This window comes from Numida meleagris, chromosome 2 (assembly GCF_002078875.1).
Source record: "Numida meleagris isolate 19003 breed g44 Domestic line chromosome 2, NumMel1.0, whole genome shotgun sequence".
In the NCBI taxonomy this organism is placed as follows: Eukaryota; Metazoa; Chordata; class Aves; order Galliformes; family Numididae; genus Numida; species Numida meleagris.
This window is the reverse complement of record NC_034410.1, coordinates 63,173,195-63,185,859: the sequence shown is the minus strand read 5'-3', so window position 1 is coordinate 63,185,859 and position 12,665 is coordinate 63,173,195. Positions and strand designations below refer to the sequence as shown.

Sequence of the window (12,665 nt, the reverse complement as noted above, 5' to 3'; positions counted from 1 at the left end):
GGTTTTGAGAATTTCGACTTATTGACTATTTCTTTTTAAAAAAATTAATAGTCAGCGTATCCTAGTCAATTCAGCAGCATATTACTGACCTGTGTCACTGTCTGTAGAGATACAACTCAGTAAGACCCAGTCCTGGACACACGACTCTAGGTGGCCCTGCCTGAGGAGGGGGTTGGACCAAGTGATTTCCAGAGGTCCCTCTGCAGTTCTGTGTGTTGCACAGAGGTTCTTAAGAGAATTATGTCTCAGTGCTTTGATGTTTGTGTGTTTCACTGTGAGCAGTTCTGGTACAGAGCCTGATGATTGAACAGTTGTGGTCCAATTCCTTCAAGGTCTCCACAGCTCCCCTCCGTAGAGCATCATCAGTGTCAGTGATTGCCAGTTACTGGCTGCTTTTAATTGCAAGACTGTGGCTGAGGTGATGACCTAAAGTAGACATTCTGAGGTTTGAAATCACTGAGTGCTTGAAAGTAGAGCTGCTGCAATGTGCAGCTGTTTTTTGTTGTCTGTGCCTCCCCAGTGCGCAGCTGTTAGAATACACTTCATTGAACAGTGAAATCAAATCTCACATTAGAAATAGGATGACTTTGGGTGCAGAGTGTTTACCATTGGCTTTGGAAGTACCAGCCTACTGCTGTTTTGCTCTCAATTCATTAACAGACCATTGTTGTCACCCAGTTAAGCTTTAAGGTGAAAGGCTTAAGAAATAAAAGCTTGTTAGTAATGATTTTCTGCATAGATCTTGAAGACATGTCATAGTAACTCAGTCCTCCGAAGTTTGTAAGTGCTTTCTGAGGTGGTCACTGAGCACCAGATGGATTTAGCTGCTATTGTTGAAGTAATCAGGCCTGCCTCTTCTTTTGACAGGTACCATTTAACAGCCTGAGTGATAGCCTTGTGTCTTTATTTCACCTGTGAAACCTATGCTTATGTGACCTTAAAAGACCACTGTAAGCTTCTAAGCTCTTGGAATACTTTTAAATCTTTATTGATCATGCTCATCAACCGTGGCAAATATATAGAAGAGCTCCACAGTGTTGTTGATGATCTCAATATATGTTTCGTGGCTCAATCAAACAGTATCAAACCTGGTATCATCAGCACTGTTCCTACAATGTATATGTATTTTTTTCCCCTCTAATCATGTCCTAACACTGTGTTTCATTTCGGCACTTAGGGTAAGGAGAGCAGCTTTACAACTTTTGTGAGACACAAAACTTTCTCTTTTCAGTGGTAGCTGGGAGGAATAGGAAATATTTGTATGTCGTCTCCTGGAAGTGTTTTTGTAAGTAAGATTTTATTCTGGTAGCTTTTGGGATTTTGTTTTGTTTTGTTTATTTTGCTATCTTCATGGCCATTGGAAACAGAGCAGTTTAAGGGCAGGCAGCAGTACTTCTTATACATACGTACATACATACATAATTATCTTTGCAGTGCTTGAAATGCAGTTGTGCAAATTTATCTGCCTTTCTGTCTTGAACTATGTGGATTTGAGGATAGAAAAGATCAATACAGGCAGTCTTTGCAGTTTTCTTTACATAGCATATTTGTGTGGCTGTGAATTTTAAGGTCAAAAATGGGTGAGGGTCAGGACTCTGCTGTGATTCTGTGATACTAGGTGGCAGATTTGCTAGTTTAAACTGGTCTAACAAAACTGAAGCACTGATGAATTTGTAATGAGATTAGTAGTAGGTACAGAAAATTGAGAATAACTGTCTTTTGGGTTACTGTGAGAAGTGGGAGCGTTCTGCAATCTTGGCAAGTGAGTGTATCTTAAACAACCCTCAAGGTATGTCTACCACAAGCGGACTAACTGTGGCAGAGCTGGTTGATGCGTTCACCTTGGCTAGAAAGAAGTGGGGTAAGTTATTCTTTCTGAAGCTTCCTGTTGGCCTGACTGGACTGGAACTGGCCTCTGGCTGAGCTGGGTCAAGAAGCAGCCTGTGCACCTTCAGCCTTCATGGGTTGCGTGGACATCCTTGCAGTTACTCTGGCTGCAAAAGAGGCACAGGAAAGGGTTATTTTGCTTGCCTGAAAGACTTCCCTAACCATATGGTAATTCACTGATTAAATCTAAAGGAAAGAGTGAACAATATGACTAGCAGTTCGACTGAACTCACTTCTTCACTGTGCTGCCATTAGATGAGTATCAGCAGCGCGCAACAGTGTGATGACTGTACGCTCCAGGTCTTGGGACGACAGAGCAACAAAGCACACGTATTGGTACAAACCTTCTTCCCCATGCTGAGAAGGGATTGGCATTGGCCTGAGTCTGCTTTTCTTCGGTTTCTTTTTGTGTTTACAATGATTGAATTTTCTTGACTTAAGAATGTTTTTGAAAGCCAATCATGTGGCTTCTAATAAAACATAAGGCTTGGCAGGCATCCTCCTACCTTGCCTGGCCCAACTCTCTGTTGTGTTTTTTTTATGAAGTCTGAATTAAGGTGAATCTTATCTGATCTGAAATGGTGTTACATAGCTCAAGCAGTTGTGCAGTCAGTAAATGTGAGCAAACTCATGAAAACACAATATTTCTGATTCTAATACTTACACTTTGAGCTAGGAATAGCAGTGGTGAAACCAGTTGTACATCTTTTATGTGCATGTGCATAGAAATCAGAATAAATATTAACTGGGCCTCTTTATTTTATTTTATTTTATCTTTTTGCCATTTGGCTAACAGCAGCTTCGATCTCATCTGGTCTAAATTGGCACAACTTCACTGATGTTGGAAGAGCTTTTATACTAATTCACACCAGCTGAGCATGTTAAGCAGTCCAGTCTGTGCAAGTGTTGTTTTGTTGTGCTTTTTCCTTCCCTACCTCCTTCTGTTCTCCTTCTTTCTTTCTCTCCTTCTGTTTTCCATCTTGTGCTCAGTGTTTTTTTTATTCTACCTCTCATGAACAAGCTCCAGTGCCAGCCCATTGACTGTACATAAAGTACAGGGCTTTTCAGAAGAGGGCTTCTTTATATGAATCCAAAAGCCTGTTCATATCTGATTCTAGGTACCTTTACATAGGTACTGAGAGAATTTATTATAAACCCAAAACCAAGATTTATCCTTTTGCTTAGTTTTAATTCCTTTGAATTGGCTTTAATTGTGGAATATATGTCTGTGTAGGTAAGCTCTATTTCATTTGATTTATATAGAATCATGGAATGGTTTGGATTGGAAGGGACCTTTAAGATCATCTAGTTCCAACCCCCCCGCTATAGGCAGGGACACCTCCCTCTAGACCAGGTTGCTCAAAGCCCCATCCAGCCTGGCCTGGAACGCTTCCGGGGAGGGGGCATCCACAACCTCTCTGGGCAACCTGTTCCAGTGTCTCACCGCCCTCACAGTAAGGAATTTCTTCCTAAATCTAAAGGTCCGAATCTACCCTCTTCCAGTTTAAAGCCATTTCCCCTCATCCTGTCTCTACCTGCCCTTCTAAAAAGTCCCTCCCCAGCTTTCCTGTAGGCCCCCTTCAGGTACTGGAAGGCCACTGTAAGGTGCCCCCGGAGCCTTCTCTTCCCCAGGCTGAAGGGCCCCAACTCTCTCAGCCTGTCCTCGAAGGGAAGGTGCTCATCTTTGTGGCCCTCCTCTGGACCTGCTCAGGTCTATTTTTATATTATTTTAAATATGTCGAGAGAACACCAACAATTCTGACTAATTTGACATACTGATATATAGATACATTTTACTATTTTTTGCCGATTTTGCTTTCCTTTAGTGCACCTCAACCGTACAAAGCTACAGTTCAGATTCGACTTAGCAAACCTGCCTCATGAATGCCTCAACATTGCCATGCCATGATTTAATCAGACCTCAGTGAAAACTCAATGACATACCTAAATATAAAAAATTCTGACATAGTCAGGCATGATATAATCTAGCAGGCCGTCCTCTCTTTTCAGCAGTTTTCTCTGGCACGGCCCCAAGCTGCTTGAGTTCAAGAAGTGTCTGGACAGCATTCTCCGAGATATAATTTTGGGTGGTGCTGTGCGGAGCCAGGAGTTGGACTCAACGATTACATCATTGCGTTACTTCAAGCTGGCTCGTTGGTCTAGGGGTATGATTCTCGCTTAGGGTGCGAGAGGTCCCGGGTTCAAATCCCGGACGAGCCCTTCTTTTGGGCAGAAAGGAACCTGATGAGGTTCAACAAGAGCAAGTGTAGGGTTCTGCACTTGTGGGAGGGACAACTGCATGCACTCGTACAGGTCAGGAGCAGACCTGCTGGAGAGGAGCTGTGCAGGGAAGGACCTGGGTGTCCTGGTAAGCAACAGGTTGGCCATGAGCCAGCAGTGTGCTCCTGTGGCCAAGAAGGCCAGCAGTTTTCTGCAATGTGGCCAGGAGGTTGAGGGAGATCTCTGCCCTGGTGAAACCAAATCTAGAGTTCTGGGTTTTCCAGTTCAAGAAAAACAGGGAACTTCTGGAGAGAGTCCAGCTGGAGGACAGCAAGGATGGTAAGGGGACTGGAGCATCTCCCTTAAGAGGAAAGGCTGAGGAGAGACATGGGACTCTTGAGCCTGGAGAAGGCTGAGAGGGGAATCTTGTCACTGTTTATAAATATCTAAAAATGTGGGAGTTAAGTTGATGGAGGCAGTCCTTTTCAGTGGCATGCAGCAATAGAACAAGGGGCAATGGACACAAACTGGAACACAGGAAGTTCATGCTGGACACGAGGAAGAACTTCCACCCTGTGAGGGTGACGGAGCACTGGAACAGGATGCCCAGACAGGTTGTGGAGTCTCCTTCCATGGAGATGTTCAAGACCTGCCTGTGCACCCTACTCCAGAGAACATGCTTTAGCAGAGGGTTGGACTCGATCTCTTGAGGCCCCTTCCAACCCGTACAATTCAGTGATTCTGTAAAACAAGGTAGTCTGATTCTGCCTTGATCCCACTCTTTATTCTCCTTTCCCATGATATCTGGTCTAAAGGGCTACGCTCTCCTAAGCATCAGCTCACTCGCTCTCTTCTTCTGCCCCAACTCTCTCAGCCTGTCTTCGAAGGGGAGGTGCTCCAGCCCTCTGATAGTCTTCATGACCCTCCTCTGAACCTGCTCCAATACCTCGATGTGTTGGATGTCCCAGAGCTGGGTGCAGTACTCCAGGTGGTATCTCACAAGAGCAGAGTAGAGGGGCAGAATCACCTCCCTCGACCTGGTGGTCACACTTGTCTTGATGCAACCTAGGGTACAGTTGGCCTTCTGGGTTGCAATTGCATGTTGCTGGCTCATGCTGAATCTTTCATCATCCAGTACCCCCAAATCTTTCTCCTCAGGACTGGTCTCAAACCGTTTTGGAGGACTCACAGTGAATACATTCAGAAATCTGCTGCTGATCATTATTCTTTCTTACAGTTTGTTAGAAGAACGTTTGTTTCTATTGTGACATGAAAAGCAGAAAAGATTTACATTCACTGGAGGATCTGCTCTACTATATGGTGATGCTGTCTTACCTGGCTTAAGGGAATTACAGGCATTTTGTAGAATGAAAGCTTATGCTAAATATATTTGCGAACTTCTCATGGTAATTATCCACGGACACCTTGATTAATCTGCTTGTATTTTAATGGTTGGTAACGTCTTAAATTGTTCAGGAAAGCAGGCAACCATTATGATAATGGTGCTTAGAAGGTAAAAACATCTTGTAATTATATGCCACTCGTGCACAATACATCCTAGGAACTGACAAGGGAAATGAAATTGTGGTGATTCTGTTGAATTTATGCTGTTTTAATACCAAGTCATGCCCATGCAACTATTGTGATTTTATAGTATTTTGCATTTTTAGAGATATGTGTATTTTTGGAATATGAAAATGAAAAAGAAATTATGAGAGGAAAGTTAGCAAGTTCTGTGTTAGAGCTGAGCAGTGGTCCATTTCACTCTTCTGCTTCATGACCACTAGTATTTTTATCAAATAAATATGTGTGGAAAAATCTACAGTAGATAAATGGGATAGACAAATACTGTATGTATTTGGTTCTTGCATTATTTCTAGCTGCAAACACTTAGCAGTTAGCTGACAAGGGGAAATTTGATGCTGCTTGTTAGCCCACACGTATAATATACAGCATGCTTGTAATCATGTGTTTTTATTGTCTAACAGGTGTAACTTGTTCCTATATGACTAATGAGGTATAGAGTAAGGAGGTTTTATAGTCTTGAGTTTTTTGATAAAATGTGCTGTTTAAGAAATTAAAGCACACATCCTACTTTTTCAGTTTGTGGCAAATTCCTCATAAACAGAATGAGTAGGTAATTGGTTAGAATTAAATTAGTATTTTAAAAATATCTAATTATCTTAATGCAGCATTGTAATGTAGAACTTAATGCATTTGGAAGCTCAAAAGCTTCACAAAGTTAACATAGAGTGCACAAACTTCTGTTGAAGTGTATGTTCGTGATTCATGCATCAGTTCTAGAAATCAATGATTTTGAGGTGTATTACCCAGTTAGCTAATGATACGGTTTCTATGAGGAAATTACTGATATGCTTCAAGTTTCATAATTTCTAAAGTAAGGTTAATCATCACCTTATTTCATAGTGTCTCCCAAAGGGTTAATGTTTGCAAGAAAATATAAAGAATCCAGCTGAAAAAAAATGCTTCAAAACACTGATCTCTCTGGGGTTTGTCTGGTTCTTGTCCTTCGCTCTGTGCTGCTGCATCGCTGATGGAAAATTATTGTCCTTTATTGTTTAACTCCCCGTGGGTTTCAGACAAGCCAGATGGTGAGATCTCCTTGTAAGGGAGTTTTCTGCTTGGTATTATCAATTTTCCAATCCTATATTAGTAATGAAGGAGTTGCGGTGTGTAATCCTCTTGGGTCTAAATGGTTTTACGTACCTGCATTTTCTTTTGATGACTGCTACTATTTCTAATATTTAACTTAAATCCGTATGCATTTAAACAAATGTATGAATAAGGCATTGCTAATTAGTATTTGGTACTTTTACAAGGTTTTTTTTTTTTTTTTTCTTACAGACTGAGATATTAAAAATGTCAAGGGAGTTTAGCCAGGAAAGTTTTTGCTGGTTTGTCCTTTTTGGTAAAGCATCTTCCAAACATCTCTAATTTGCTTTTTAGTATATGTTAGGACACATCTTTTCACGCTCTGTTTTTCGGCATGGAAATCAAGGTGCTGTCAGTAATGTGAGAGGTTCCCAAACAAAACATTAATGGAATTGTGGCATTGAAGTAAGGGCAGTTTTTGCTGAACCAAGTGAGAGGATCTGGGTATTTTTTTCCATTGGAATATATTTAATTTGAGGGCATGATAATTTATTTCAGGATTATGATGTGAAGTATTGTGTGCCTGACAGGATTCTGCTTTCCAAAATATTAACATAAAGTTTGGATAAGGATCTTAGGAAAGAAAGCAAAAAATATTGCTTAATGTGATTGGCAAGGATTGTATAGATTTTATACAATGTGAACCTCTGCAGTTTTCACTGTGAGCTAATACTACAAAATTTGGTATCTTGTGTGGATAAGTATCTTGTATTTTCAGTAACCTGTGGAGACCCATAACATCTGATGTTTGTATTTTGTTCCTTGTAAGCATCTCACTTGCAGTATTCTTCTTTAATGAGTGAATGCAAGTGATTGAGTGTTTTCTTTTAAAAAACAAGAACAAAAACTAACAAACAAAACACATGAACTTACCTTGGTTGGAGGGGAGCCTCTGGAGGCCAGTAGTCCAGATCATGGATTAGATGATCTTAGTGGTCTTTTCCAACCTTAGTGATTCTGTGATTGTACGATCAAAGCACGTCCAGGCAAAGGAGGTTGTACAGGGCTTTGTTCTGCCCAGTTTTAAGTCTGTCAAAGAAGCCTGCATCCATTCATTGCTCCAGCACTGCAGTCAAGCGAGCTCTTCCACCATGGCTGTAATGCTGTAATCCTGGTCAGGCCACAATTCTGTAACTCTTCACAGACTTCTCATTTTTCCTGTTTGTTCCCCATGGTGCGTGCATTTGGGTACAAACATTTGCTTTCAGGAGATAGATGGTGTTCCTAGAGGTCGCCGTGCCATCTTTTTTTTTTTTTTTAACAATAACTTTGGATTTCCATTGTCTGCAGTGTTAGTAAGACCACCGCCCACCAGAGGAAGTGATCGAGTGCGGAGCTGGTTCAATTTTTGTCCATAACTGTGCTGATATAACTTGTAGTTACAAATAAGTATTTGGTAAGTTCAGTGGGTGTGCAGACATAAACAGATTATGTGTGTTGAGATGTCGTCTCTTTACAAGATGCACAGATGTGTATCGGCTGCTGAAAACTGTCCCCTCTGTATGCATTTTTGTTGTGTTTTCATATTTGAGGAGTCGACTGAGCTCTTAACATAGTTGGTGCTGGAAACCTGATGTTATTTGCCATCAGTACTGAGCAGGTTAGTTGAGATAGCAACTGAGAAAATGTCCATTAACGTAAAATGCAAAGTAAGAAAATGAACAAGAAACCAACTTACTTATCCTTCCTACATTAAGAAAAGAAAAAGAAAAGTATGCAGCTGAAAAGAGATTAAGAGACTTGATGGCTGCCTAAAAATTAAAAAAAAAAAACAAAAAAACAATGAGGTGGAGAAAGTCAAGAAGAAATGGTTTCTATTGACTTGTTAGTTCTTTTTGGAAAGGTCACTGAGAATTTACACAGTAACAAAATAACAACCCAATTATTATCTGTCCACTAAAACTAACGCTAATATTTTTCAAATTCTCCTATGTTGACAAGTGGGACTGAGATTCAGCATGGACTTCTCTAAATGAGTGCAGGGCAAAAATTACCGAGGTTATGAGTTTCTACAGCAATTACTGCCAAATTTCAATCTGCAAAAGAAACAAGATGTAATTAAGAGCTGTGTGCAGGTTTATTTTTTAGGAAGTATCTTCTTTTAATTTTATTTCCAATAGCTATAAAGGATACAGTTGATCATGAGAGCAAATCTTAAAAGCACATGAGCCCCTTCACGTAGCAAAATAGTATTTAATTAATTGTTATTACATAGTAATTATAGAATTAGGGAGAGTAACATTTCTTTTATCATTCTGTGTCAGTTGCTTTACCTCCCCAAAACTGAGTTCAGTTCATAACAACAAATTAATTACCAATGATGAAAACGGAACATTAGGTAGAGAACTAGTGACATTTATCTTGAGAAAGGAATCTCTTTGTGAAGGGGGTTTAAACTGCAATTTTTCAACTGAGCAAGATTTTTATTAATATATGCCTTCCTCCAGAAAGAAAAGCAGATGAGTAGCCTTCTCTGTTAATTCATTTAAATATTTTAGTAGTGAAGTAAAATACCTGGTAAGTAAAGCAGTTAACTTTTTTACTTACATTGTATGCATAGCAGAACATTTCCAGGAAAATATTTTATGAGGAAGATATATAACTGAAAGTGAATCTTGGCTCTCTCACATTTAGGTGCAGTGATACTCACGCATTTATGCACCTCTTCCCACAGCAGGACAGGGATCTGTCTCCGTGCACCTGCTCAGCGCACTGGGCAGTGGTCTGTGAGGCAGGGACCTCTCCACGCCTTACTGAAGTCTGTACATTTTGGTTTGTTCCCCCCCTCCTGGCCCCATGTTGTTTTCATTAGGCTTCAGGTTAGCTCTCAGATACACACCCATAGTCTGGAGTCCACTTCTATTAAAGTCTGATTTCTTTTCAAGCCCATCTTATTTGTAGTTTTGACTGTTCTTTGGAGGGAACTATGTTGCAGTCTTTGCCTTCTTTGAATGTCTTTTCTGAGGAAATTCCCTTCTCCTTCAAAAGCAAAGACTGTTCTGCTTTGTGCTGTTGGTCTCAGTGTATTGGAGTGAACTGTACTGTATGATACATATGCCATGGGAGAGGGTTGTTACGGGGTTACCCTGCAGCATGTTGCTTTGCAGTGAGCCCTCCCTTCATTCCTGGCTGCTAATTAGAAGGGCAGCTCCACTCACCAGCTGTAGCTGCAGTAACACATCAGGACCTTGGCTGTGGGATACTGCTGTGCTTACATAGACATCATCAATATGTCAGAAATTTGGTGTAACAAATAATTTAGTGCAGGACACAGCCAGTACATGCGTCACTCTCCAGCCCTGCCTAGGAGGAGTAGGCCAGTGTAGTAGGTGTGCCACTGAAGCACTTCATTCCAGCAGAACCAGCTTGCTGCTGCTGCTGAAGTTGTGCTGTTACAGATGTGTTTTGCTGTTGATAAGTTGCACGTTAAGAAAAATCTCATCAAGATTTTCAAAGAAAAACAAGTTTTATGAGTTCATTCTTTAAGGGAAACATTGCTGTTGTCAGAAGGCCATGTTTTGGGGTTGCACTGTGATCTGATAAAGCAAATCTTAATTTTCATTTTAGCAAAAGCGTATACTTACTTGGTTGCCTGTCATCCCTAGGAAAACTGCCCTGCATGTGAAATGGGGCATTTTGCTATTGATGCACTTTACCAGGAAATGTTTTTAGAGATAAAAGGGGGATTTAGAATTGGACATTGAAAGACTACATATGAACTTCATTTTGAAGTTATAAGAGCAGTGGAGTCTTGGCAAGATATTAGTCCCTGAGGGAAAAACAAGCTCTTGTAGGATTCTTTTCCTTTCCTATTTATTTCATTTATTATAAGGTTGTTGTAGTCATGCTTTTTTGCGCACAAGAATTGCAGAGCATAATCTGCTTCACTTGTATGTTTTATTGCTTCTGCATCTGTTTCCGTCATCCTTTACATGCTGTGTCAACTGCATGGCAAGAAGCCTGTGCAAAATGTACAACTAAGATGCTTTCACAAATTACTTCAAGGGCTTCAAGCAAAACCTCTTCTTGTGTTTTTATTATTTTTGTTCATCATTTTTAATATATTATCATGGGACATCACAATGTTACCCTTCTTCCTACTGCAGTAGTATAGAAGCTGCTAATACCATATTGTGTGAAACTCCTTCAAACACTATGCCAGTGTAATACAATTTGTGCTGCTGTTTAGAAAACATTGTTTTTCAGAAATAAATGCTATAGATCAGAAATTTCATATAAATCAGAAAGTAGAGAGGAAATGTGTTGATTTGAACATCCAAGAAACCACAGTTACTTCCTCTTCAGTTCATTACTTTATTGTTGTCCGCTTCATATGGAGATGATGGGTTAATTTTAGAAATAGTCTACAACTAAATATTCTGCTGGTAGGCAAGAAAAGCATGAAGGTCTGACCCTGTAGTAGTACTGTGAATGAGATAAGTTGATGTTATAAATTATAAAATTTTTGAAGAGTTTCTATAGGTGCTTTCTAGAATGCAAGAAATGGAAGAAAAGGACAAGAAAGTACTCAAAACACAATTTCCATTTACTGATGTAATGTGAGTTCTGAAATCATGAGAGGTTATTAAAAATCATGAAAGTAATTAAAAGAAATCTGAGAGAGAAATCCAAGAGAGAATTTCATGTGAGGTGGTTATTCTGAGATGACGGATTTTTGTTCTTTTCGTTGTAATCTCACAGGAATACTTATTCCATGATAAAAATTAAAGCTGAAGTGGAAACTTCAGGTCAAATTCATCTTATCTGGTTTACCTGTCCAAAAGTTAAGCGTTTTTTTCTATACATGTCTTGTGATAATGAATCATTATTTGTATTTCTCTCTCCCCACTGACCACAGAGCTCGAGAGACAAGGTTAGGTCAGATACCTAGCAACATGTTGTGGTGAAGTTGGTGGTGGCATCCCCCAGAATGATGCTTCTGCTTAGCATCTTCTTTTAGATATCCTATGCATCTTACAGATCTCTCTTCTTCCTCTTGGAAGCCTTCCAAAATGTAAAGAAAACAGATTAGTAGCCATCAAGCTGTTAGTGATCAGCTATAATTTCAGAAGATGAACTGAGTAGCAGGGAGAATTCTTTTGCCTAAAATACAACCCTTCAGATCCTGCCCCAGAAAGGTGCTGATCATTGCAGTGTGATCCCTCCGTGTCACTGGACAGGGATTGGACTAGGCAGAACTCAAGTACTTTCCTGAAAGATGCAATTCAAAGGACTGTGGCAACAATAACCAAGCGGTTTGCTATAAGCTGATGAAGCCTTATTTCTAACTGCAAGTTAGAGCAATCTCCAGTATTGCTGGGAATGTTGGCATGAGAGAAGAAATAAAGATTTCAATCTCAAGCAGGAGGGCAGGCAGTGGCTCTTTAAGCCCTCTCCTCTTCGCTCTTCTCCTCTCCGCTCCTCTCCCCTCCAATGGGAGCTACAAGAAAGAAGGGAACAGACTCTTTAGCAGGGTCTGTGGTGGTAGGACAAGGGGAAATGGTTTCAAACGTAAAGAGGGTAGATTTAGGTTGGCTATAAGGAAAAAGTCTTTTACAGTGTGGGTGGTGAGGCACTGGAACAGGCTGCCCAGAGAGGTGGTGGATGCCCTATCCCTGGAGACTTTCAAGGCAAGGCTGGACCAGGCCCTGAGCAACTTGATCGAGCTGTGGATGTTCCTATTCATTGCAGGAGAGTTGAACTAGATGGCCTTCTGAGGTCCCTTCCAACTCTAAGGATTCTGTGATTCTCTTATTCTTGAGGTACAGAGCTGAGAGTTTCCTGAGATGTCCGTAGCTGTATGCACTTTATCCTTGCCCTGTGTGCAAAATGTATCCTGTGACTAGTTAAATATCCATCAGGGTGATAGAGATGCAGATATTTGC

At 40.5% G+C, this 12,665-nt stretch overlaps 1 protein-coding gene and 1 non-coding gene across 10 annotated transcripts in view; both read left to right on the top strand.

The window, feature by feature from the left end:
• Nucleotides 1-12,665, top strand: part of FARS2 (phenylalanyl-tRNA synthetase 2, mitochondrial) — a 288,269-nt gene that overhangs the window by 118,495 nt on the left and 157,109 nt on the right. The window lies entirely within an intron of this gene.
• TRNAP-AGG lies at nt 4,036-4,107 on the top strand. Its single transcript has one exon. It is a non-coding gene; the product is annotated as a tRNA-Pro (tRNA).